The sequence below is a fragment of the Oncorhynchus mykiss genome, chromosome 22 (assembly GCF_057628025.1).
Source record: "Oncorhynchus mykiss isolate SJ-2025 chromosome 22, ASM5762802v1, whole genome shotgun sequence".
Classification (NCBI taxonomy): Eukaryota; Metazoa; Chordata; class Actinopteri; order Salmoniformes; family Salmonidae; genus Oncorhynchus; species Oncorhynchus mykiss.
In genome coordinates, this window is record NC_143043.1 from 47633855 (window position 1) to 47660821 (window position 26967).

General features: G+C 40.8%; 1 long non-coding RNA gene across 2 annotated transcripts in view; it reads right to left on the reverse strand.

The window, feature by feature from the left end:
- Positions 1–26967, reverse strand: part of LOC149972874 (uncharacterized) — a 390242-nt gene that overhangs the window by 16888 nt on the left and 346387 nt on the right. Inside the window, exon 3 of one of the 2 annotated variants that reach the window (XR_016490677.1) lies at positions 8061–8193. The exons of the other annotated variant lie outside the window; for it this stretch is intronic. This is a non-coding gene — a long non-coding RNA (uncharacterized LOC149972874). Of the gene's footprint in view, positions 1–8060; positions 8194–26967 lie in introns of those variants that run through there. 2 annotated transcript variants of the gene reach the window in all.

A 26967-nucleotide genomic window follows, 5' to 3' on the forward strand; every position in this document is an offset into this window, starting at 1 on the left:
GCGAGGGCCAGCCGACTAGAGCATACAGGTTGCAGTGGTGGGTGGTATAAGGTGCTTTAGTAACAAAACGGATGGCACTGTGATAAACTGCATCCAGTTTGCTTAGTAGAGTATTGGAAGCTATTTTGTAGATGACATCGCCAAAGTCTAGGGTAAGTTTGGCGGCGTGAGTGAAGGAGGCTTTGTTGCGGAATAGAAAGCCGACTCTAGATTTGATTTTAGATTGGAGATGTTTGATATGAGTCTGGAAGGAGAGTTTACAGTCTAGCCAGACACCTAGGTACTTATAGATGTCCACATATTCTAGGTCGGAAACATCCAGGGTGGTGATGCTAGTCGGGCGTGCAGGTGCAGGCAGCGAACGGTTGAAAAGCATGCATTTGGTTTTACTAGCTTTTAAGAGCAGTTGGAGGCCACGGAAGGAGTGTTGTATGGCATTGAAGCTCATTTGGAGGTTAGATAGCACAGTGTCCAAGGAAGGGCCAGAAGTATACAGAATGGTGTCGTCTGCGTAGAGGTGGATCAGGGAATCGCCCGTAGCAAGAACAACATCATTGCTATATACAGAGAAAAGAGTCGGCCCGAGAATTGAACACTGTGGCACCCCCATAGAGACTGCCAGAGGACCGGACAACATGCCCTCCGATTTGACACACTGAACTATGTCTGCAAAGTAGTTGGTGAACCAGGCAAGGCAGTCATTAGAAAAACCGAGGCTACTGAGTCTACCGATAAGAATTAGGTGATTGACAGAGTCGAAAGCCTTGGCCAGGTCGATGAAGACGGCTGCACAGTACTGTCTTTTATCGATGGTGGTTATGATATCGTTTAGTACCTTGAGCGTGGCTGAGGTGGGATTCGAGATGGCCAGTGATCTGTTTGCTGACTTGGCTTTCGAAGACCTTAGATAGGCAGGGCAGGATGGATATAGGTCTGTAACAGTTTGGGTCCAGGGTGTCTCCCCCTTTGAAGAGGGGGATGACTGCGGCAGCTTTCCAATCCTTGGGGATCTCATACAATATGAAAGAGAGGTTGAACAGGCTGGTAATAGAGGTTGCGACAATGGCGGCGGATAGTTTCAGAAATAGAGGGTCCAGATTGTCAAGCCCAGCTGATTTGCACGGGTCCAGGTTTTGCAGCTCTTTCAGAACATCTGCTATCTGGATTTGGGTAAAGGAGAAGCTGGGGAGTCTTGGGTGAGTAGCTGCGGGGGGGGGGGGGGGGCTGTTAGCCGAGGTTGGAGTAGCCAGGAGGAAGGCATGGCCAGCCGTTGAGAAATGCTTGTGGAAGTTTTCGATTATCATGGATTTATCGGTGGTGACTGTGTTACCTAGCCTCAGTGCAGTGGGCAGCTGGGAGGAGGTGCTCTTGTTCTCCATGGACTTTACAGTGTCCCATAACTTTTAGGAGTTAGAGCTACAGGAAATTTCTGCTTGAAAAAGCTGGCCTTTGCTTTCAGGACTGACTGCGTGTATTGGTTCCTGACTTCCCTGAACAGTTGCATATCGCGGGGACTATTCGATGCTATTGCAGTCCGCCACAGGATGTCTTCGTGCTGGTCGAGGGCAGTCAGGTCTGGCGTGAACCAAGGGCTATATCTGTTCTTAGTTCTGCATTTTTTGAATGGAGCATGCTTATCTAAGATGGTGAGGAAGTTACTTTTAAAGAATGACCAGGCATCCTCAACTGACGGGATGAGGTCAATATCCTCCCAGGAGACCCGGGCCAGGTCGATTAGAAAGGCCTGCTCGCAGAAGTGTTTTAGGGAGCGTTTGACAGTGATTGACTGCGGACCCGTAGCGGATACAGGAAATGAGGCAGTGATCGCTGAGATCCTGGTTGAAGACAGTGGAGGTGTATTTGGAGGGCCAGTAGGTCAGGATAATGTCTATGAGGGTGCACTTGTTTACAGATTTAGGGTTGTACCTGGTGGGTTCCTTGATGAGTTGTGTGAGATTGAGGGCATCTAGCTTAGATTGTAGGACTGCCGGGGTGTTAAGCATATCCCAGTTTAGGTCACCTAACAGGTAGCAGGCGGCAAGAGTGAGAGACTTATTTCTGGAGAGAGTAATTTTTAAAATTAGTAGTTCGAACTGTTTGGGTGTGGACCTGGAAAGTATGACATTACTTTGCAGGCTATCTCTGCAGTAGACTGCAACTCCTCGCCCTTTGGCAGTTCTATATTGACGGAAAATGTTATAGTTGGGTATGGAAATCTCAGAATTTTTGGTGGCCTTCCTAAGTCAGGATTCAGACACGGGCAAGGACATCAGGGTTGGCAGAGTGTGCTAAAGCTGTGAGTAAAACAAACTTAGGGAGGAGGCTTCTGATGTTGACATGCATGAAACCAAGGCTTTTTCGATCACAGAAGTCAACAAATGAGGGTGCCTGGGGACATGCAGGGCCTGGGTTTACCTCCACATTACCCGCGGAACAGAGGAGGAGTAGTGTGAGGGTGCGGCTAAAGGCTATCAAAACTGGTCGCCTAGAGCGTTGGGGACAAAGAATAAAAGGAGCAGAATTCTGGGCATGGTAGAATATATTCAGGGCATAATGCGCAGACAGGGGTATGGTGGGGTGATAAGAGAGGTTGAATCTCTGGACATGCTGGTTGTAATGGGTGAGGTCACCGCATGTATGGGAGGTGGGACAAAGGAGGTATCAGGGGTATGAAGAGTGGAACTAGGGGATCCATTGTAAACTAAAACAATGATAACTAACCTGAACAACAGTATACAAGGCATATTGACATACAGCGAGAGAGACATACAGCGAGGCATAAAGTAATTGCAGGTGTTGATTGGGAGAGCTAGCTAAAACAACAGGTGAGACAACAACAGCTAATCAGCTAAATCAACAACAGCAGGTAAAATGGGGTTGACTAGGCAGAGAGGGTCGGATTAACTACACACAGAGCCTGAGTTTGCGGCTGGGGTCGACAGATAAAAAATAAATAAACAGAAAGGAGTACCGTGATTATTGGACCGTCCAGCAGGCATCAGCTATGTAGCCAAGTGATCATAGTGTCCATGGGGCAGCAGTAGATGGAACAGGGAACCCACCACTACGCTAGCAGGCGACAATGCGTTTAAAGTTAGTAGCCCTCCGACGGATGCCGGTTGAAGGCACAGCGGATGGAGTATTCGTCGGCAGACCAGTCGTGGTGGTGCGGCGGGGCGCCGTGTCGACAGAGAATCCAAGCCAGATGGAGAAAGAGGTATTGTAGAATTTAGTTTGCTGGCCGGGAGATGCGCCTGGCTCACGGCTAACTGGTGCTAGCTTCGTGGCATTGGCGTTAGCCACTATAGCCAATCGGTAGCAGCGGTGATCCGGTGCCAAGGTCCAGAGTTTACAGCAAGGATCCGGTGGAGTATCGGGCTCTAGCCGTGTATGAGTGGGGTTCGGGTGAACAGCTGAGTAGGCCGGAAGGTGGGCCTCAGGGATAGCTTCGGTACTGGGTGCCACGGTGAGCTAGCTAGCTGTTAGCTGTAAAGATCAGAAGTAGTGGTCCAGGGATTACGGCAGGAATCTGGCGTTGTTGTGGAGAGACAGTCCGATACTAGTAGACTGGCTAGTATTATCCAGGCTAAGAACAGGGCTGGTATCTGTGCAGAAGGTAAATGCCGCTAGCAGTGGCTAACAATGACTGAATAGCTAATTAGCTGGTTAGCTTCTGGAGGTTCTTGAATGGGTTCTAAAATTAAAAATAATAGCGATACCGTATCACATTGGGTGAGGCAGGTTACCGGAAGGTATAATCGAATTAAAAATAGAAAAGAGATTTAAAATAAAATTGAAATATATATATATATATATATTGTATATATATATACAAAAAAATACGAAAAATACAGAAGTACACGAGACACAAACAAAACACGTCTTCACTGCTACGCCATCTTGGTATAAAGATTAATTTAGATCTATGGACCATACTTTTTTAGTAAGTCTTCTTCAGGATCGGTGGGTCCCCCATGGGGCGGTTTAGCTAATGTAGGCTAATGAGATTAGCATGAGGTTGTAAGTCAGAACATTTCCAAGGACATAAACATATCTGATATTGGCAGAAAGCTTAGATTCTTGTTAACCTAACTACGCTATTACAGTGAAAGAGTACCATACTATTGTTTGAGGAGAGTGCACATTTTTGGAACTTGAGAAGGTATATTAATAAAAAAATTAGGCACATTTGGGCAGTCTTGATACAACATTTTTTACAGAAATGCAATTGTTAATTGGATCAGTCTACAACTTTGCACATACACTGCTGCCATCTAGTGACAAAAATCTAAATTACACCTGGGCTGAAATAATATATTATGGCCTTTCTCTTGAATTTCAAAGATGATGGTACAAAAAATACAAAATCCTTTCATATTTACACAAACAAAGAATATGCATATCCTTGCTTCAGGGCCTGAGCTACAAGCAGTTAGATTTGGGCATGTCATTTTAGGCGAAAATTGAAAAAAAGGGTCCGATCCTTAAGAGTTTTGGCTAGCTCGAAATGCGAGCTTTCCAAAGTGGTTCAGTAATTGGGTTCCCCAAGGGACTCCATAGGCCAGCATAGCTGACCTAAGTTGTAAATATAGAAAATAGGTGTTGCCTGGAAATGTGTGTGTCTTTCAAATCTTGGAATAAACCATTACTGTCCATGATATCTGCAAAGGTACAGATTCCACATTTGGATCAGATGAGGAGATGCAAAAGGCCGCGCTCCAGATCTTGAGGCATTATTGGGAAATGTTGGAGTATGGGCATGTGCCATTTTTGTTCTAATTTACATAGTTTTTCAAATAAAGCATCAAATAGAGATTGTAGGAGCAATAATAGGACCAAAGTGTAGTGTACATTGTTTAAGGGATATATCTGAAGACCACCTCTTTCAGGGCAATAGGAAACACCTCATTTCTAAATATACTTAGCCAGGGAACGGATGAATCATGTCTAAACCAATTTAGGATGGGGCAGAATTCTTGTGCCTGGAAATACAATTTAAGGTTTGGTATGGATAGTCCTCTTACGTCTTTGCCTCTTTGTAAGTTTGTTCATTTTAACTGGGATCACTTACCTTGCCAAATACATTTTTAACCGCACTATGGATTTTATCCCAATAACCAGATGTGGGAGACATGGGAAGCATTGTAATCAGAGGGCTGATATAAATACTATGCATGCCAGTCTCTCTTGGCTAAGAGTTGAGGAGAGTATACATTGATATGTACAGTAGGCTACATGTGCCTTTTTTTATGTATGTAGTGCTGTCCTTGAGCTGTTCTTGTCTATTGATGTTCTGTATTATGTCATTCTGTATTATGTGTCATGTTTTGTGTTGAACCCCAGGAAGAGTAGCTGCTGCTTTTGCAACAGCTAATGGGGATCCTAATAAAATACCAAAAATACCATTGAACTACAGAAATGCAGCCCTGGCAATATATTCATTTTGACAATACATATTCTGCCTGTTAAAGCAACTAGGGTGTTAGTCCATCTACTGAGGTCGGATTGAATTGATTTGAGCGTTCTGTTAAAGTTTCTGGCAAAGGTTTAATCTAATGAAGGAAATATATCTACTCCCAAATATTTAAAATGGGAAAGATTTGGGATTCCATAAGTAGAGATGGAGTCCTCCATCGGGGTCTTGAGAGGAAGTAGGGCTGATATGGTTAGATACATTTTGTAACTTGAGATTAAGGTGAATTTACATTGTTTATTACATTGAGCAATTGAGATACATTGTCTAGATATTGTAAAATATGATCCTTGTATAATGAGATTAAGTGATCAGTAGGTTTTAGGTAAATGTGTATTGTTTCCTTCAATTGACGAATTGCCTCGGCCGGGGTTCCATGGATAATAAAATAAAAATAGCAAAAGAGAAATTGGATAGCCTTGTGAATTCTGTTCTGATCTTTAAATGTGATTTTGACAAGCCAGATGCAAATGCAGTTGCATAGTTTTTAGTAGAAAGTTCAGTAGCATCCTATAGAATCCGGGGGTTATCGACCAAATTTGTAGTGATAATTACGAATTAGTTTAGTTTAATTTCAAATTGATCACAGAATGTAGAATTTTGTAGTAATGAAACATTGAAATGCCATCTTGTGGCTCTTTTAGGAGATTCTTAAATTTAATTTGACAGCTGTAGGCTGTCAATTACAAGGTGTAGATAATATTATAAAAGAGATCGTTAACGGGCTGAAATCTCGTTAACGGGATCGGTATGACAGCAGCCAGTGAAAGTGCAGGACGCCAAATTCAAACAACAGAAATCTCATAATTAAAATTCCTCAAACATACAAGTATTATACACAATTTTAAAGATACACTTGTTGTTAATCCCACCACAGTGTCCAATTTCAAAAGGGCTTTACGACGAAAGCATGTCATGTGATTATGTTAGGTCAGCACCAAGTCACAGAAAAACACAGCCATTCTTCCAACAAAAGAGAGGAGTCACAAAAAGCAGAAATAGAGATAAAATGAATCACTAACCTTCGACGATCTTCATCAGATGACACTCATAGGCCTTCATGTTACACAATACATGTATGTTTTGTTCGATAAAGTTAATATTTATATCCAAAAATCTCAGTTTACATTGGAGCGTTACGTTCAGTAATGTTTTGCTTCCAGAACATCCAGAGATTTTGCAGAGAGCCACATCAATTTACAGAAATACTCACAATAAACATTGATAAAATATACAAGTGTTATGCATGGAATTAATGCAACCGCTGTATCAATTTCAAAAATGCTTTACAGAAAAAGCACACCATGCAATAATCTGAGTACAGCACTCAGAGACCAAAACAAGCCATACAGATACCCGCCATGTTGTAGAGTCAACAGAAGTCAGAAATAGCATTAGAGATATTCACTTACCTTTGATGATCTTCATCAGAATACACTCCCAGGAATCCCAGTTCCACAATAAATGTTTTTTTTGTTTGATAAAGTCCATCGTTTATGTCCAAATACCTCCTTTTTGTTAGCGCGTTTAGCCCAGTAATCCAAATGCTCAATGCGCGATTGCTTAGTTCAGATGAAAAGTCAAAAAAGTTATATTACAGTTCGTAGAAACATGTCAAACGATGAATAGAATCAATCTTTAGGATGTTTTTAATCAATACTGTCTTCATTAATGTTTCAACCGGACAATTCCTTTGTCTTTAGAAAGGAAAAGTAACGAGGCTAACTCTCACGGGCGCACACGAGACTGAGCTCATGGCATTCTGCCAGACACCTGACTCAAACAGCTCTTATTCTCTCCCCCTTCACAGTAGAAGCCTGAAACAAGGTTTAATGACTGTTGACATCTAGTGGAAGCCTTAGGAAGTGCAATCGGACCAAATTGTACACTGTATATTGGATAGGCAAAGACTTGAAAACCTACAAACCTCTGATTTCCCACTTCCTGGTTGGATTTTTTTCTCAGGTTGTTGCCTGCCATATGGGTTCTGTTATACTCACAGACATCATTCAAACAGTTTTAGAAAATTTCAAAGTGTTTCCAAATGTACTAATTATATGCATATCTTAGCTTCTGGGCCTGAGTAGCAGGCAGTTTACTCTGGGCACCTTATTCATCCAAGCTACTCAATACTGCCCCCCAGCCATAAGAAGTTAAGTGCCCCATACTATTTACAAAAAATAAGAGGGTATTTGCAAGAAATGTAGTCTATATTTTAGATCTTACAATCATTCATCATAGGCTATAGGCTGTCCTCCTTGGGAGATAAATTGAAGAGCTTAAACGTAGGGGGACAGTGATCAAGCAAAACATTTATAATTGTGCAGTCATATGGGACGGTCCATCTCTCCTTAGCAGTAGCTAGTAACCCCAAAAGGGAGCTGCCCCAGTCCATGTGACACCTCAATATATTTTCCATTGTTCATTACTTAGTGCGGTGTCATCACTGTGTTAGGCAATATAATAATAGCAGAGTCCAATACTTAGCAATAATAGTAATAATGTTCCTTGTATTCACTTGAAGGTGTGTCCTCATTATTTTCTTATGCTGAGTGCTGCATCATATTAGTTTGCGTAGCTGGAATCTCACCTCATTGTAGATCACACTCTGTTTTAGCAGTTAGGCACTCAGGTCTGGGTAGATGCTGATCCACTTCTCCGCATAGGTCAGAGCCCCCGATTCCATTGCAAGGTGAACAATTCGCCATTTGACTTCAAATCTGTTGATTCATACAATCATACCTGTGAGGTGTGCAATTAATTTAAATAGATTTTGGGGGGTTTTCATGTAATGGACATACAGAAAATCGTCCATTTGTGATTTGTGAAATTTGTGAAGTGAAATTAAAAATAACTTGTTTCAAAAAATGTAAAAAAATAAATAAAACGGAAGAGTGGTGCATGCGTATGTACCCTGATGAAGACAGCTTGGCTGTCGAAACGTTGATAATTAAATGTTTGCATCTGAGCTCCTAGAGTGTGCGGCTCTCTTTTATTTTCAAGTGTTCTACTCCGCTAGCCAGCACCTCGTCTTAATAGGTGTGCATTTATTTTTCTTCTATAGCATGCGTATGTATTCACACCCTTTGCTATGAAGCCCCAAAAGGTATTTAACCAGGTAGGCCAGTTGAGAACAAGTTCGCATTTACAACTAAGACTTGGTCAAGATAAAGCAAAGCAGTGCGACACAAACAACACAGAGTTACATATGGGATAAGCAAACGTACAGCCAATGACACAATAGAAAAATCTATTTACAGTGTGTGCAAATGAAGTAAGATTAGGGAGGTAAGGCAATAAATAGGCCATAGTGGCAAAATAATGACAATTTAGCAGTTAAAGATTGGAGATATAGATGAATGTGCAGAAGATGCAGAATATGAATGTGCAAGTAGAGACACTGGGGTGCAAAGGAGCAAAAAAATAAATAACAATGTGGCGATGAGGTAGTTGGATGGGCATTTTATAGATGGGTTGTGTACAGGTGCAATGATCGGTAAGCTGCTCTGACAGCTGATGCTTAAAGTTAGTGAGGGATATAAAAGACTTCAGCTTCAGTGATTTTTGCAATTCGTTCCAGTCATTGAAAGCAGAGAACTGGACGGAAATGCAGCCAAAGGAGGAGTTGGCTTAGGGGATGACCAGTGAAATATACCCGCTGGAGCACGTGCTGTGGGTGGGTGCTGCTATGGTGACCAGTGAGCTGAGATAAGGCAGGGATTTACCTAGCAAAGACTTATAGATGACCTGGAGCCAGTGGGTTTGGCGACAAATATGTAGCAAGGGCCAGCCAAAGAGAGCATACAGGTCGCAATGATGGGTAGTACTGTATGCCACAGGATGTTTTTGTGCAGGTTAAGGGCAGTCAAGTCTGGGGTGAACCAAGGGCTTTATCTGTTCTTAGTTCGTTAATTTTTTGAATGGTGCATGCTTATTTAAGATGGTGAGGAAAGCACTTTTAAAGAATAACCAGGCATCCTCTACTGACGGAACGAGGTCCATATCTTTCCAGGACACCCGGGCCAGGTCGAGTGAGCTTGCTTGAGTTCTTCAATGGCAAAGCTAGGAGAGCTAAAAAAAATCACCTTATAGCAGAAGGATCTTTCATTGAGTCATAAAAGTGCATTGAAATTACTTAGGAACAGTGCGCAGTTTAGAGAGGTGTGTGACCGCATGGAGACAGCAAACTCAAACCCATTTAATCATTTTTTCGCACCTACTCCAAAATGTCAATCAATATTATTATTATGTTACTGAACGTATCCAGAGTATTTTCAGATTCCGTTATTGACAAGTGCTGTGACTAGTACAGTAAATGTAAAAATGCACTTAAAAAACAACAATAATGTTTGGATTCAGTCTTGTGTCAGGTGAACTTGTCATGTATTGTCATGTTGTGTCTTTCTGTCCTTTCCTTTCACCCTGTCTCCCTCTGCTGGTCGTATTAGGTTACCTTTTCTCCCCCGCTTTCCCCCAGCTGTTCCTTGTCTCCTCTGACTACCTCATCCACCCCTTTTCCCACCTGTTCCCTTTTTCCCTCTGATTAGGTCCCTATATCTCTCTCTGTTTTTGTTCCTGTCCTTGTCGGATTCTTGTTTGTTGTGTTTCATGCCTGAACCAGACTATCGTTATGTTTGCTGTAACCTTGTCCTGTCCTGTCGGAATCTGCCGGTCTATCTGAGCCTACCTATGTTTGGTTATTAAAGAAGCTCTGTTTAAGTTAATTCGCTCTTGGGTCCTCATTCACTCACCGTAACAGAACTGTTGTCTCCTCACCTTTGGCCTGATAATTTCTCTATAATCCCAATAATCTCCAAAGTGTTATTTTTCAATTGCTACCATGGTCATGCTTATGCTTTTTGCAGTTCTTCTGTCAGAAACATTTCAATTTGGTCCTATCCATATACAGTTGAAGTCAGAAGTTTATATACACCTTAGCCAAATACATTTAAAAACAGTTTTTCACAATTCCTAACATTTAATCCTAGTACAAATGTTCTGTCTGAGGTCAGTTAGGATCACCACTTTATTTTAAGAATGGGAAATGTCTGAATAATAGTAGAGAGAATGATTTATTTCATATTTTATTTCTTTCATCACATTCCCAGTGGGTCAGAAGTTTACAGACACTCAATCAAACAGCTGAAGGCAGGGCTTTCTCCTATAGAGCTCAATGGAATGGTCTCCCTACCCATGTGAGAGACGCAGACTCGGTCTCAACCTTTAAGTCTTTCTTGATGACTCATCTCTTCAGTAGGTCCTATGATTGAGTGTAGTCTGGCCCAGGAGTGTGAAGGTGAACGGAAAGGCACTGGAGCATCGAACTGCCCTTGCTGTCTCTGCCTGGCCGGTTCCCCTCTCTTTACTGGGATTCTCTGCCTCTAAACCTATTACAGGGACTGAGTCACTGGCTTACTGGTGCTCTTCCATACCGTCCCTAGGATGGGTGCATCACTTGAGTGGGTTGAGTCACTGACGTGATCTTCCTGTCCGGATTGGCGCTCTCCCTTGGGTTGTGCCTTGGCTGAGAACTTTTTGGGCTATACTCCGCCTTGTCTCAGTTGTATAAGTTGGTGGTTGAAGATATCCCTCTAGTGGTGTGGGGGCTGTGCTTTGGCAAGGTGGGTGGATGGGGTCATATCCTGCATTGCTTGCTGTTTGTGATTTTAGGCTGGGTTTCTGTACAGCACTTTGAGATATCAGCTAATGTAAGAAGGGCTTTATGAATAAATTTGATTTGATTTTATTTGAATTAGAAGTTGGTAGCATTGCCTTAAAATTGTTGAACTTGGGTGAAACGTTTAGTGTAGCCTTCCACAAGCTTCCCACAATAAGTTGGGTGAATTTTTGCCCATTCCTCCTAACAGAGCTGGTATAACTGAGTCAGGTTTGTAGGTCTCCTTTCTCGCACAGGATTTTTCAGTTCAGCACACCCATTTTCTATAGGATTGAGGTCAGGGCTTTGTGATGGCCACTCCAATACCTTGACTTTATTGTCCTTAAGCCATTTTGCCACAACTTTGGAAGTATGCTTGGGGTCATTGTTCATTTGGAAGACCCATTTGCAAACAAGCTTTAACTTTCTGAGAGCAAACAGCAAAGCACCACAATAACACGATGCCACCACCCCCGTGCTTCACGGTTGGGATGGTGTTCTGTGGCTTGCAAACCTCCCCCAAACATAACGATGGTCATTATGGCCAAACAGTTCTATTTTTGTTTCATCAGACCAGAGGATATTCTCCAAAAAATACAATCTTTGTCCGCATGTGCAGTTGCAAACCGTAGTCTGCTTTTTTGATGGTGGTTTTGGAGCAGTGCCTACTTCGTTGCCGAGCAGCCTTTCAGGTTATGTCGATATAGGACTCGTTTTACTGTGGATATAGATACATTTGTACCTGTTTCCCCCAGCATCTTCACAAGGTCCTTTGCTCTTGTTCTGGGATTGATTTGCACTTTTCGCACCAAAGTACATTCATCTCTAGGTGACAGAATGCATCTATTTCCTGAGCGGTATGACGGCTGTGTGGTCCCATGGTGTTTATACTTGCGTACGATTGTTTGTACAGCCGAACATGGTACCTTAAGGCATTTGGAAATTGCTCCCAAGGATGAACCAGACTTGTGGAGGTCTGAGGTCTTGGCTGATTTCTTTTGATTTTCTCATGAAGTCAAGCAAAGAGGCACTGGTTTGAAGGTAGGCCTTGAAATACATCCACAGGTACACCTTCAATTGACTCAAATTATGTCAATTAGCCCATCAGAAGCTTCTAAGCCCTGACTTCATTTTCTGGAAGTTTCCAAGCTATTTAAAGGCACAGTCAACTGAGTGTATGTAAACATCTGACCCACTGGAATTGTGATACAGCGAATTATAAGTTAAATAATCTGTCTGTAAACAACTGTTGGAAAAATTACTTGTGTCATGCAAAGCAAATCAAATCGAATTTTATTTGTCACATACACATGGTTAGCAGATGTTAATGCAAGTGTAGCGAAATGCTTATGCTTCTAGTTCCGACAATGCAGTAATAACCAACGAGTAATCTAACCTAACAATTCCACAACAACTACCTTATACACACAAGTGTAAAGGGATGAAGAATATGTACATAAAAATAGATGAATGAGTGATGGTACAGAACGGCATAGGCAAGATGCAGTAGATGGTATAGAGTACAGTATATACATATGAGATGGGTACGTAAACATAAAAGTGGCATTGTTTAAAGTGGCTAGTGATACATGTATTACATAAAGATGGCAAGATGCAGTAGATGGTATAGAGTACAGTATATACATATGAGATGAGTAATGCAGGGTATGTAAACATTATATTAAGTGGCATTGTTTAAAGTGCCTAGTGATATATTTTTACATAAATTTCCATTATTAAAGTGGCTGGAGTTGAGTCAGTATGTTGGCAGCAGCCACTCCGTCTGATGGCCTCGAGAAAAAGAAAAAATGACGTTTTCGTCTTTTGAGCTTCTAGTCATGAAATCTATGTAGCCTACTCAATCACTTTTTATAGCTACTGTTTACAGGCCTCCTGGGCCATATACAGCGTTCCTCACTGAGTTCCCTGAATTCCTATCGGACCTTGTAGTCATAGCGGATAATATTCTAATCTTTGGTGACTTTAATATTCACATGGAAAAGTCCACAGACCCACTCCAAAAGGCTTTCGGAGCCATCATCGACTCAGTGGGTTTTGTCCAACATGTCTCTGGACCCACTCACTGTCACAGTCATACGCTGGACCTAGTTTTGTCCCATGGAATAAATGTTGTGGATCCTAATGTTTTTCCTCATAATTCTGGACTATCGGACAACCATTTTATTACGTTTGCAATTGCAACAAATAATCTGCTCAGACCACAACCAAGGATCATCAAAAGTCGTACTATAAATTCACAGACAGCACAAAGATTCCTTGATGTCCTTCCAGATTCCCTCTGTCTACCCAAGGACGCCAGAGGACAAAAATCAGTTAACCACCTAACTGAGGAACTCAATTTAACCTTGCGCAATACCCTAGATGCAGTTGCACCCCTGAAAATAAAAAACATTTATCATAAGAAACTAGCTCCCTGGTACACAGAAAATACCCGAGCTCTGAAGCAAGCTTCCAGAAAATTGGAACGGAAATGGCGCCACACCAAACTGGAAGTCTTCCGACTAGCTTGGAAAGACAGTACTGTGCAGTACCGAAGAGCCCTTACTGCTGCTCAATCATCCTATTTTTCTAACTTAATTGAGGAAAATAAGAACAATCCGAAATTCCTTTTTGATACTGTCGCAAAGCAGCATTCCCCAAGAGAGGATGACTTTCACTTTAGCATTGATAAATTCATGAACTTCTTTGAGGAAAAGATTATGATTATTAGAAAGCAAATTTCGGACTCCTCCTTAAATCTGAGTATTCCTTCAAAGCTCAGTTGTCCTGAGTCTGCACAACTCTGCCAGGACCTAGGATCAAGAGAGACGCTCAAGTGTTTTAGTACTATATCTCTTGACACAATGATGAAAATAATCATGGCCTCTAAACCTTCAAGCTGCATACTGGACCCTATTCCAACTAAACTACTGAAAGAGCTGCTTCCTGTGCTTGGCCCTCCTATGTTGAACATAATAAACGGCTCTCTATCCACCGGATGTGTACCAAACTCACTAAAAGTGGCAGTAATAAAGCCTCTCTTGAAAAAGCCAAACCTTGACCCAGAAAATATAAAAAACTATCGGCCTATATCGAATCTTCCATTCCTCTCAAAAATTTTAGAAAAGGCTGTTGCGCAACAACTCACTGCCTTCCTGAAGACAAACAATGTATACGAAATGCTTCAGTCTGGTTTTAGAACCCCTCATAGCACTGAGACGGCACTTGTGAAGGTGGTAAATTACATTTTAATGGCATCGGACCGAGGCTCTGCATCTGTCCTCGTGCTCCTAGACCTTAGTGCTGCTTTTGATACCATCGATCACCACATTCTTTTGGAGAGATTGGAAACCCAAATTGGTCTACATGGACAAGTTCTGGCCTGGTTTAGATCTTATCTGCCGGAAAGATATCAGTTTGTCTCTGTGAATGGTTTGTCCTCTGACAAATCAACTGTAAATTTCGGTGTTCCTCAAGGTTCCGTTTTAGGACCACTATTGTTTTCACTATATATTTTACCTCTTGGGGATGTTATTCGAAAACATAATGTTAACTTTCACTGCTATGCGGATGACACACAGCTGTACATTTCAATCGAACATGGTGAAGCCCATGCCCCAGGACTACCTGACATGATGACTCCTTGCTGTCCCCAGTCCACCTGGCTGTGCTGCTGCTCCAGTTTCAACTGTTCTGCCTTATTATTATTCGACCATGCTGATCATTTATGAACATTTGAACATCTTGGCCATGTTCTGTTATAATCTCCACCCGGCACAGCCAGAAGAGGACTGGCCATCCCACATATGCTCTCTCTAATTCTCTCTTTCTTTCCCTCTCTCGGAGGACCTGAGCCCTAGGACCATGCCCCAGGAATACCTGACATGATGACTCCTTGCTGTCCCCAGTCCACCTGACTGTGCTGCTGCTCCAGTTTCAACTATTCTGCCTTATTATTATTCGACCATGCTGGTCATTTATGAACATTTGAACATCTTGACCATGTTTTGTTATAATCTCCACCCGGCACAGCCAGAAGAGGACTGGCCACCCCACATAGCCTGGTTCCTCTCTAGGTTTCTTCCTAGGTTTTGGCCTTTCTAGGGAGTTTTTCCTAGCCACCGTGCTTCTTCACCTGCATTGCTTGCTGTTTGGGGTTTTAGGCTGGGTTTCTGTACAGCACTTTGAGATATCAGCTGATGTACGAAGGGCTATATAAAATAAATTTGATTGATTGATTGATTGAAGCCCCAAAATTGCCCTTGCTAGAAGAATGTGTTTCAGACATAAGGAAGTGGATGGCTGCAAACTTTCTACTTTTAAACTCGGACAAAACAGAGATGCTTGTTCTAGGTCCCAAGAAACAAAGAGATCTTCTGTTGAATCTGACAATTAATCTTAATGGTTGTACAGTCGTCTCAAATAAAACTGTGAAGGACCTCGGCGTTACTCTGGACCCTGATCTCTCTTTTGAAGAACATATCAAGACCATTTCAAGGACAGCTTTTTTCCATCTACGTAACATTGCAAAAATCAGAAACTTTCTGTCCAAAAATGATACAGAAAAATTAATCCATGCTTTTGTCACTTCTAGGTTAGACTACTGCAATGCTCTACTTTCCGGCTACCCGGATAAAGCACTAAATAAACTTCAGTTAGTGCTAAATACGGCTGCTAGAATCCTGACTAGAACCAAAAATGTTGATCATATTACTCCAGTGCTAGCCTCTCTACACTGGCTTCCTGTCAAAGCAAGGGCTGATTTCATGGTTTTACTGCTAACCTACAAAGCATTACATGGGCTTGCTCCTACCTATCTCTCTGATTTGGTCCTGCCGTACATACCTACACGTACGCTACAGTCACAAGACGCAGGCCTCCTAATTGTCCCTAGAATTTCTAAGCAAACAGCTGGAGGCAGGGCTTTCTCCTATAGAGCTCCATTTTTATGGAACTGTCTGCCTACCCATGTCAGAGACGCAAACTCGGTCTCAACCTTTAAGTCTCTACTGAAGACTCATCTCTTCAGTGGGTCATATGATTGAGTGTAGTCTGGCCCAGGAGTGGGAGGGTGAACGGAAAGGCTCTGGAGCAACGAACCGCCCTTGCTGTCTCTGCCTGGCTGGTTCCCCTCTTTCCACTGGGATTCTCTGCCAGGTCCTAGGACCTGAGCCCTAGGACCATGCCCCAGGACTACCTGACATGATGACTCCTTGCTGTCACCAGTCCACCTGGCCGTGCTGCTGCTCCAGTTTCTTTCAACTGTTCTGCCTTATTATTATTTGACCATGCTGGTCATTTATGAACATTTGAACATCTTGGCCATGTTCTGTTATAATCTCCACCCGGCACAGCCAGAAGAGGACTGGCCATCCCACATATGCTCTCTCTAATTCTGTCTTTCTTTCTCTCTCTCGGAGGACCTGAGCCCTAGGACCATGCCCCGGGAATACCTGACATGATGACTCCTTGCTGTCCCCAGTCCACCTGACTGTGCTGCTGCTCCAGTTTCAACTGTTCTGCCTTATTATTATTCAACCATGCTGGTCATTTATGAACATTTGAACATCTTGACCATGTTCTGTTATAATCTCCACCCGGCTCAGCCAGAAGAGGACTGGCCACCCCCATAGCCTGGTTCCTCTCTAGGTTTCTTCCTAGGTTTTGGCCTTTCTAGGGAGTTTTTCCTAGCCACCGTGCTTCTACACCTGCATTGCTGGCTGTTTGGGGTTTTAGGCTGGGTTTCTGTACAGCACGCGGTAGACATTTAGCTCAGTTACCTTAGCTTTCTTGGGAACAGGAACAACGGTGGCCCTCTTGAAGCATGTGGGAACAGCCGCCTGGGATAAGGATTGATTGAATATGTCCGTAAACACACCAGCCAGCTGGTCTGCGCATGCTCTGAGGACCCGGCTGGGGGTGCCATCTGGGCCTGCAGCCTTGCGAGGGTTAACACGTTTAAATGTTTTACTCATGCACAAAGTAGATGTCCTAACCGACTTACCAAAACTATAGTTTGTTGACGATAAATGTTTGGAGTGGTTGAAAAACAAGTTTTAATGACTCCAACCTTAGTGTACGTAAACGTCTGACGTCAACTGCAGGCCTATTTCCATGAATGTAAGGGGTTCAAATTTGAATGGAGATTCGATCATATCAGTATCGACACATGCCTCAACAATGTACTTGTGAGCGTTAAAACACTCTTAAAACTAAATACCATCGCTATTGGGAAACCGGGGCCCAGGTTAGTCAAATATTACAACACAGGGAGATATTCTTATTCATCCAATTAAAAAATACATTACATTTTTATTTAATGAATTGCATCTTAGCTGTACTGTAATGTAGGACCCAGTTGTATTCCCCTGTTTCTATTGTAACCTGGTTCTATCAATCAAGATAACATGACGTCTCCATGAAATGCACAGTGGCTTTAGTGGCGTGACCAGGTAAGGTCAAGGAAGTTTACTTTCACCTTAACCACTTTGCATGTTGCTAGGTAGCAGATGATCTTTTTATCACAAAACATAAATGAGGCAGAAAACCACCTGAGAAAACAACGTTTTAATGTCCATGCAAAATGGAGTGCTCCAGATTCATTTGAGCTGCACAAGATAGGGTTGAAAGATTTGTTTTCAAGTGTGAGTGTCCAGTTAAAGGGAAGTTTTCAAGTGTGAGTGTCCAGTTAAAGGGAATGTTTTCAAGTGTGAGTGTTCAGATATAGGGAATGTTTTCAAGTGTGAGTGTCCAGTTAAAGGGAATGTTTTCAAGCGTGAATGTCCAGTTAAAGGGAATGTTTTCAAGTGTGAATGTCCAGTCAAAGGGAATGTTTTCAAGCGTGAATGTCCAGTTAAAGGGAATGTTTTCAAGCGTGAATGTCCAGTTAAAGGGAATGTTTTCAAGCGTGAATGTCCAGTTAAAGGGAATGTTTTCAAGTGTGAATGTCCAGTTAAAGGGATAAAGGGAATGTTTTCAAGCGTGAATGTACAGTTAAAGGGAATGTTTTCAAATATGGATTATAGTGTGTTTGCAGATATTTTGGGGACACATTTATTTTACCACCACCGCGTAGAACATAATTTTTGATATTATTTAGTTATTTCTGATGTGTCCAAAAAGGTTACTTGGGGAAGACACTACACCAGCCTTTGAGATTCCCCCTTATATCTAGACCACAGTGAAGCACCATCTATCACACAACAATACTTCTTCCTTGCACTTCTCCCGAGGGTTCTTGAAAATCCTTGTAGTCAAGGATGCAGCAAATTTAATGCAACAACTTGTGGTAACCTGTCCTCGTGTGCCTGGCTGGATATGCATACTCTATTTCACCACCATCAGTCCCCAAGGAATTAACTCTATTCCTGGGTTTCGGCACCATGATATTGTCCTGGGGCAGGATCTTCGTGTACCTGTGAAGGCACATACAAAAAGATGGCGGAGAGCAGCAGCAGCCCCAGCTACAGCTCTGCAAAGCCAGATGAGGTTCACTGTGACATGCATGATGCAGACACTCCAGATCACTGTAATATGCGTCTAGAGAAAGGACTTCTATGGTGACGTGGATCCCTGTGGACACATACAGGCCACTGTGATCTCTCTGTTCTCTCTTCCTGTGCCTTCTCTCAAACTGTCTTCTCTTCAGTCAACATGAAGTGAAACAGTTTATTTAAAATTATGTAGATAAATGCAATGACATTATTGTGAACTAAATACCATTTGTGAAATTGGTGCTAACTCTCTTTCACCTAGTAAATGTTTACAATGTCCATATTTCCTACAAGCCTATTCTGGCAGCAGCGGGAACAATGTGTGTTTTTTTCTCCAAAGTGCAGCGTTCTTTCTGACTCACTCTGTGGTTTGCATGATATATTATGCACACTGGGTATGGTCCATTTCAGAGGACCCAACAAGCCAGCCGTTTTTCTCAATAAAGTCCAGTGTGGTATGACATTGGTCATCACGAGTCACTGTAGTGGAAGAAAAGAGTACAGCCTTACGATCAGGACTGCTGTGTCACTAATTAAAAGGGTTAGCGATGGACAGCAAAGAGTTTGCCATTTCTTGCGGAATTGTTGCTACTGCAGCCACCATTTTGAATCTATTTTTTATAGTTTGCCTGATGCTTCCACGGAGAGAGAGTGGTGTTACTCGACATCTGCCTCTGAGGATCCTGCTGGGCTTGGTGGTTTTAAGCACCTCAGTCCACCAAATTGAAAATCTGCTTTCGATCTGGTTATATTTAGTTTATAATCGCACCACTGCGGTTTTCTATATTATAAACTCTATTGGTTACTTTAGCTACTGCGCCATCTTCTCCTGTACTGCTTGGATTAGTATGTTTTATCACCTCATGATTGTCCCACAGCGTCATGCGATTTTCATCTGGATGAAAAAACACATTGATAGAGTCATTTATTCCGGTCTTGTCTTAGATGGAACTTTACTTCTGTGTGGGTCAAGCACTTACATGGAATATGGGATGGTAGTTAACAACTGGTTCACCAACAACTCCCTCAATACAACTGTAACCCCAGGTGATGGTGAATGGACTGATCTGTATATTGTGTCTTTGACAGCACAATGTTTATATTTCACCCGGCTTCTTGCGTCAATCATATTTTCCTCCGGCAGCACCTACATCTACCTGCGAAGGCACATGAAGAGGATGGAGGAGAGTAGCAGTCCTTTCTCCCAGCCCCAGCTTCAAAGCCAGATGATGGTCACTGTAACAGCCATGTTACAGGCTGCTCTCTGCCTACTCAGCTGTATGTGGACAGTAATAGTCGTCTTTCTATTTGAATTGGACTTCTACCAACAACTAGATAAAGATGGGTTAATAGCATGCACAGTTTCCTCTGTCGTTGGCCTTTGTAACTCTCTGTGTCTTGGGTTCTCTCAATCTGTATTCAGACAAAGGTTTACTGCTCTCTTTGAGAAAGCCTCACGGGCGCTTGGATTTCTACAGCTAAGTGAATGAGAAATGTGTTGTTGCATTATTTTGACATTTTATACAGTCCTTGTGTTTACATGCACTGCTATTAGTTATCTGTTATGTGTCTCAATTAGTTTTTATTCAACAACAACAAAAAAGTTGGTGGCTATATTTCTTTGGAGGCTGGTATCAGTTCATTGGCATCAAATTGTGAACCTTTTGCAAAAATATATGGATCACGGATATTGATGCCTAAGTCAATACGTTGCATTAAATGTGCAAAACCTTTGATAATCAATTTGATACATTGACGTATAGAATATAGAACATATTGTTGTGTAAACAATACATTTAAATTAGTTGAATTTAATATGAGTACTTTTTTGCTCTTGTATGCATGTGTAGACTTTCTGTTAACAATAATGATAATCTGTTGAGATCAGTAAGGTATGTAACGTCTTCAGTTTGGTTTGATTATAATGTAATGTCTTCAGTTTGGTTTGATTATAATGTAATGTCTTCAGTTTGGTTTGATTATAATGTAATGTCTTCAGTTTGGTTTGATTATAATGTAATGTCTTCAGTTTGGTTTGTTTATAATGTAATGTCTTCAGTTTGGTTTGATTATAATGTAATGTCTTCAGTTTGGTTTGATTATAATGTAATGTCTTCAGTTTGGTTTGATTATAATGTAATGTCTTCAGTTTGGTTAGATTATAATGTAATGTCTTCAGTTTGGTTTGATTATAATGTAATGTCTTCAGTTTGGTTAGATTATAATGTAATGTCTTCAGTTTGGTTAGATTATAATGTAATGTCTTCAGTTTGGTTAGATTATAATGTAATGTCTTCAGTTTGGTTTGGTTATAATGTTATATATTGTAATGTCTTCAGTTTGGTTTGGTTATAATGTTATATATTGTAATGTCTTCAGTTTGGTTTGGTTATAATGTTATATATTGTAATGTCTTCAGTTTGGTTTGATTATAATGTTATATATTGTAATGTCTTCAGTTTGGTTTGATTATAATGTTATATATTGTAATGTCTTCAGTTTGGTTTGGTTATTATGTATAATGTAATGTCTTCAGTTTGGTTTGGTTATTATGTATAATGTAATGTCTTCAGTTTGGTTTGATTATAATGTATAAGGTAATGTCTTCAGTTTGGTTTGGTTATAATGTTATATATTGTAATGTCGTCTCAAATAAAACTGTGAAGGACCTCGGCGTTACTCTGACCCTGATCTCTCTTTTGAAGAACATATCAAGACCATTTCAAGGACAGCTTTTTTCCATCTACGTAACATTGCAAAAATCAGAAACTTTCTGTCCAAAAATGATGCAGAAAAATTAATCCATGCTTTTGTCACTTCTAGGTTAGACTACTGCAATGCTCTACTTTCCGGCTACCCGGATAAAGCACTAAATAAACTTCAGTTAGTGCTAAATACGGCTGCTAGAATCCTGACTAGAACCAAAAAATTTGATCATATTACTCCAGTGCTAGCCTCTCTACACTGGCTTCCTGTCAAAGCAAGGGCTGATTTCAAGGTTTTACTGCTAACCTACAAAGCATTACATGGGCTTGCTCCTACCTATCTCTCTGATTTGGTCCTGCCGTACATACCTACACGTACGCTACGGTCACAAGACGCAGGCCTCCTAATTGTCCCTAGAATTTCTAAGCAAACAGCTGGAGGCAGGGCTTTCTCCTATAGAGCTCCATTTTTATGGAACGGTCTGCCTGCCCATGTCAGAGACGCAAACTCGGTCTCAACCTTTAAGTCTCTACTGAAGACTCATCTCTTCAGTGGGTCATATGATTGAGTGTAGTCTGGTCCAGGAGTGGGAGGGTGAACGGAAAGGCTCTGGAGCAACGAACCACCCTTGCTGTCTCTGCCTGGCCGGTTCCCCTCTTTCCACTGGCATTCTCTGCCTCTAACCCTATTACAGGGGCTGAGTCACTGGCTTACTGGGGCTCTCTCATGCCGTCCCTGGAGGGGGTGCGTCACCTGAGTGGGTTGATTCACTGATGTGGTCATCCTGTCTGGGTCGCCCCCCCCCCCCCCCCCCCCTTGGGTTGTGCGTGGCGGAGGTCTTTGTGGGCTATACTCAACCTTATCTCAGGATGGTAAGTTGGTGGTTGAAGATATCCCTCTAGTGGTGTGGGGGCTGTGCTTTGGCAAAGTGGGTGGGGTTATATCCTTCCTGTTTGGCCCTGTCCGGGGGTGTCCTCGGATGGGGCCACAGTGTCTCCTGACCCCTCCTGTCTCAGCCTCCAGTATTTATGCTGCAGTAGTTTATGTGTCGGGGTGCTAGGGTCAGTTTGTTATATCTGGAGTACTTCTCCTGTCCTATTCGGTGTCCTGTGTGAATCTAAGTGTGCGTTCTCTAATTCTCTCCTTCTCTCTTTCTCTCTCTCGGAGGAACTGAGCCCTAGGACCATGCCCCAGGACTACCTGACATGATGACTCCTTGCTGTCCCCAGTCCACCTGGCCGTGCTGCTGCTCCAGTTTCAACTGACCTGAGTCCTAGGACCATGCCCCAGGAATACCTGACATGATGACTCCTTGCTGTCCCCAGTCCACCTGACTGTGCTGCTGCTCCAGTTTCAACTGTCCTGCCTTATTATTATTCGACCATGCTGGTCATTTATGAACATTTGAACATCTTGACCATGTTCTGTTATAATCTCCACCCGACTCAGCCAGAAGAGGACTGGCCACCCCACATAGCCTGGTTCCTCTCTAGGTTTCTTCCTAGGTTTTGGCCTTTCTAGGGAGTTTTTCCTAGCCACCGTGCTTCTACACCTGCATTGCTTGCTGTTTGGGGTTTTAGGCTGGGTTTCTGTACAGCACTTTGAGATATCAGCTGATGTACGAAGGGCTATATAAATACATTTGATTTGATTTGATTTTAATGTCTTCAGTTTGGTTTGATTGTAATGTATAATGTATAATGTAAGGTCTTCAGTTTGGTTTGGTTATAATGTTATATATTGTAATTTCTTCAGTTTGGTTTGGTTATAATGTTATATAATGTTATACAGTGCCTTGCGAAAGTATTCGGCCCCCTTGAACTTTGCGACCTTTTGCCACATTTCAGGCTTCAAACATAAAGATTTAAAACTGTATTTTTTTGTGAAGAATCAACAACAAGTGGGACACAATCATGAAGTGGAACGACATTTATTGGATATTTCAAACTTTTTTAACAAATCAAAAACTGAAAAATTGGGCGTGCAAAATTATTCAGCCCCCTTAAGTTAATACTTTGTAGCGCCACCTTTTGCTGCGATTAAAGCTGTAAGTCGCTTGGGGTATGTCTCTATCAGTTTTGCACATCGAGAGACTGACATTTTTCCCATTCCTCCTTGCAAAACAGCTCAAGCTCAGTGAGGTTGGATGGAGAGCATTTGTGAACAGCAGTTTTCAGTTCTTTCCACAGATTCTCAATTGGATTCAGGTCTGGACTTTGACTTGGCCATTCTAACACCTGGATATGTTTATTTTTGAACCATTCCATTGTAGATTTTGCTTTATGTTTTGGATCATTGTCTTGTTGGAAGACAAATCTCCGTCCCAGTCTCAGGTCTTTTGCAGACTCCATCAGGTTTTCTTCCAGAATGGTCCTGTATTTGGCTCCATCCATCTTCCCATAAATTTTAACCATCTTCCCTGTCCCTGCTGAAGAAAAGCAGGCCCAAACCATGATGCTGCCACCACCATGTTTGACAGTGGGCATGGTGTGTTCAGGGTGATGAGCTGTGTTGCTTTTACGCCAAACATAACGTTTTGCATTGTTGCCAAAAAGTTCAATTTTGGTTTCATCTGACCAGAGCACCTTCTTCCACATGTTTGGTGTGTCTCCCAGGTGGCTTGTGGCAAACTTTAAACAACACTTTTTATGGATATCTTTATTAAGAAATGGCTTTCTTCTTGCCACTCTTCCATAAAGGCCAGATTAGTGCAAAGTACGACTGATTGTTGTCCTATGGACAGAGTCTCCCACCTCAGCTGTAGATCTCTGCAGTTCATCCAGAGTGATCATGGGCCTCTTGGCTGCATCTCTGATCAGTCTTCTCCTTGTATGAGCTGAAAGTTTAGAGGGACGGCCAGGTCTTGGTAGATTTGCAGTGGTCTGATACTCCTTCCATTTCAATATTATCGCTTGCACAGTGCTCCTTGGGATGTTAAAAGCTTGGGAAATCTTTTTGTATCCAAATCCGGCTTTAAACCTCTTCACAACAGTATCTCGGACCTGCCTGGTGTGTTCCTTGTTCTTCATGATGCTCTCTGCGCTTTTAACGGACCTCTGAGACTATCACAGCGCAGGTGCATTTATACGGAGACTTGATTACACACAGGTGGATTGTATTTATCATCATTAGTCATTTAGGTCAACATTGGATCATTCAGAGATCCTCACTGAACTTCTGGAGAGAGTTTGCTGCACTGAAAGTAAAGGGGCTGAATAATTTTGCACGCACAATTTTTCAGTTTTTGATTTGTTAAAAAAGTTTGAAATATCCAATAAATGTTGTTCCACTTCATGATTGTGTCCCACTTGTTGTTGATTCTTCACAAAAAAGTACAGTTTTATATCTTTATGTTTGAAGCCTGAAATGTAGCAAAAGGTCGCAAAGTTCAAGGGGGCCGAATACTTTCGCAAGGCACTGTATATTGTAATGTCTTCAGTTTGGTTTGATTATAATGTATAATGTATATTGTAATGTATTCAGTTTGGTTTGATTATAATGTATAATGTATATTGTAATGTCTTCAGTTTGGTTTGATTATAATGTATAATGTATATTGTAATGTCTTCAGTTTGGTTTGGTTATAATGTATAATGTATAATGTAATGTCTTCAGTTTGGTTTAATTAGAATGTTATATAATGTATAATGTAATGTATTCAGTTTGGTTTAATTAGAATGTTATATAATGTATAATATAAGGCCTTTAGTTTGGTTTAATTAGAATGTTATATAATGTATAATGTAATGTATTCAGTTTGGTTTAATTAGAATGTTATATAATATATAATGTAATGTATTCAGTTTGGTTTAATTAGAATGTTATATAATGTATAATATAAGGCCTTTAGTTTGGTTTAATTAGAATGTTATATAATGTATAATGTAATGTATTCAGTTTGGTTTAATTAGAATGTTATATAATGTATAATATAAGGCCTTTAGTTTGGTTTGGTTATAATGTTATATAATGTATAATATAAGGCCTTTAGTTTGGTTTGGTTATAATGTATAATGTAATGTCTTCTGTCTGGTTTGGTTATAATGTTATATAATGTATAATGTAATGTATTCAGTTTGGTTTGGTTATAATGTTATATAATGTATAATGTAATGTATTCTGTCTGGTTTGGTTATAATGTTATATAATGTATAATATAAGGCCTTTAGTTTGGTTTAATTAGAATGTTATATAATGTATAATGTAATGTATTCAGTTTGGTTTGGTTATAATGTTATATAATGTATAATGTAATGTATTCTGTCTGGTTTGGTTATAATGTTATATAATGTATAATATAAGGCCTTTAGTTTGGTTTAATTAGAATGTTATATAATGTATAATGTAATGTCTTCTGTTTGGTTTGGTTATAATGTTATATAATGTATAATGTAATGTATTCTGTCTGGTTTGGTTATAATGTTATATAATGTATAATGTAATGTCTTCAGTTTGGTTTGGTTATAATGTTATATAATGTATAATATAAGGCCTTTAGTTTGGTTTAATTAGAATGTTATAAAATGTATAATGTAATGTATTCAGTTTGGTTTGGTTATAATGTTATATAATGTATAATATAAGGCCTTTAGTTTGGTTTAATTAGAATGTTATATAATGTATAATATAAGGCCTTTAGTTTGGTTTGGTTATAATGTTATATAATGTATAATATAAGGCCTTTAGTTTGGTTTAATTAGAATGTTATATAATGTATAATATAAGGCCTTTAGTTTGGTTTGTTCAATATTAGGAACTGAAATGATTTTCCAATTGTTAGAAACAGGACCTAATATGATTGTTCTGTTCAACTGTTCCGACCAGCAAAATGAAGTTCTGAACCATTTTGAAAACAAATAAATAAATAACCATTTATATCATTCAATTCTGTTCCTTTTTCAACTTCTAATTATTATATATTTTTTAATTTAGCTCGAAATTGAATTACTTCACCAAGAGCAGCTTGCTATGAAGCTTGCAAGATATTTACATAGTGCATATTGGTTAGTTTGGAATATAACTTGAATAAGTTAATAAATATGTAATAACCCAAAAAGATAACTACGTTTGTATTTATAGGTAACCAGATCGTGACTATTATTAAGTTACTACGTTTTTGACCACACCATGTTGTTACTCTTTAGATGTGTATTATACAACATTTCCACATGCCAGTCGGAGTGAGCCAAAAGTCTGTCATTGGCATTGTTATTGTAACCTTACATTTGGCTTTTGCCTAAAGGTCTGGGCCTTAATGGCACAGGTGGAGTGATGGCATAACTGCAAGGGTTGCTGGTTTAAACCCTGGTCTGCTGGCTGTTTCCCTTTCAAAGCTAAAATCTGTTTTGAACTAATTATTAATCTATGTGTAGAATTTACCATGCATAGGTAAAGGTAATTGTCTGCAGTTTTCAGAAGGTGAATAGTTAAATTTATTGTGACTCAAATCCCAATGAAAGCAAAATAAAATGAAACCTTTTTAAATCATTAACTTTTGAAGGTTGTGTACCTCAGCCATAGAGACTAAACAAAGATATCTCCAATTACACTAGAGCCGCGTCTTTCTTGTGCCTTTTACAGCTTGTTTTCAGCCTAAAGAATTGCAGAGTTATGCATCCAATACATTTATATAATCAGTT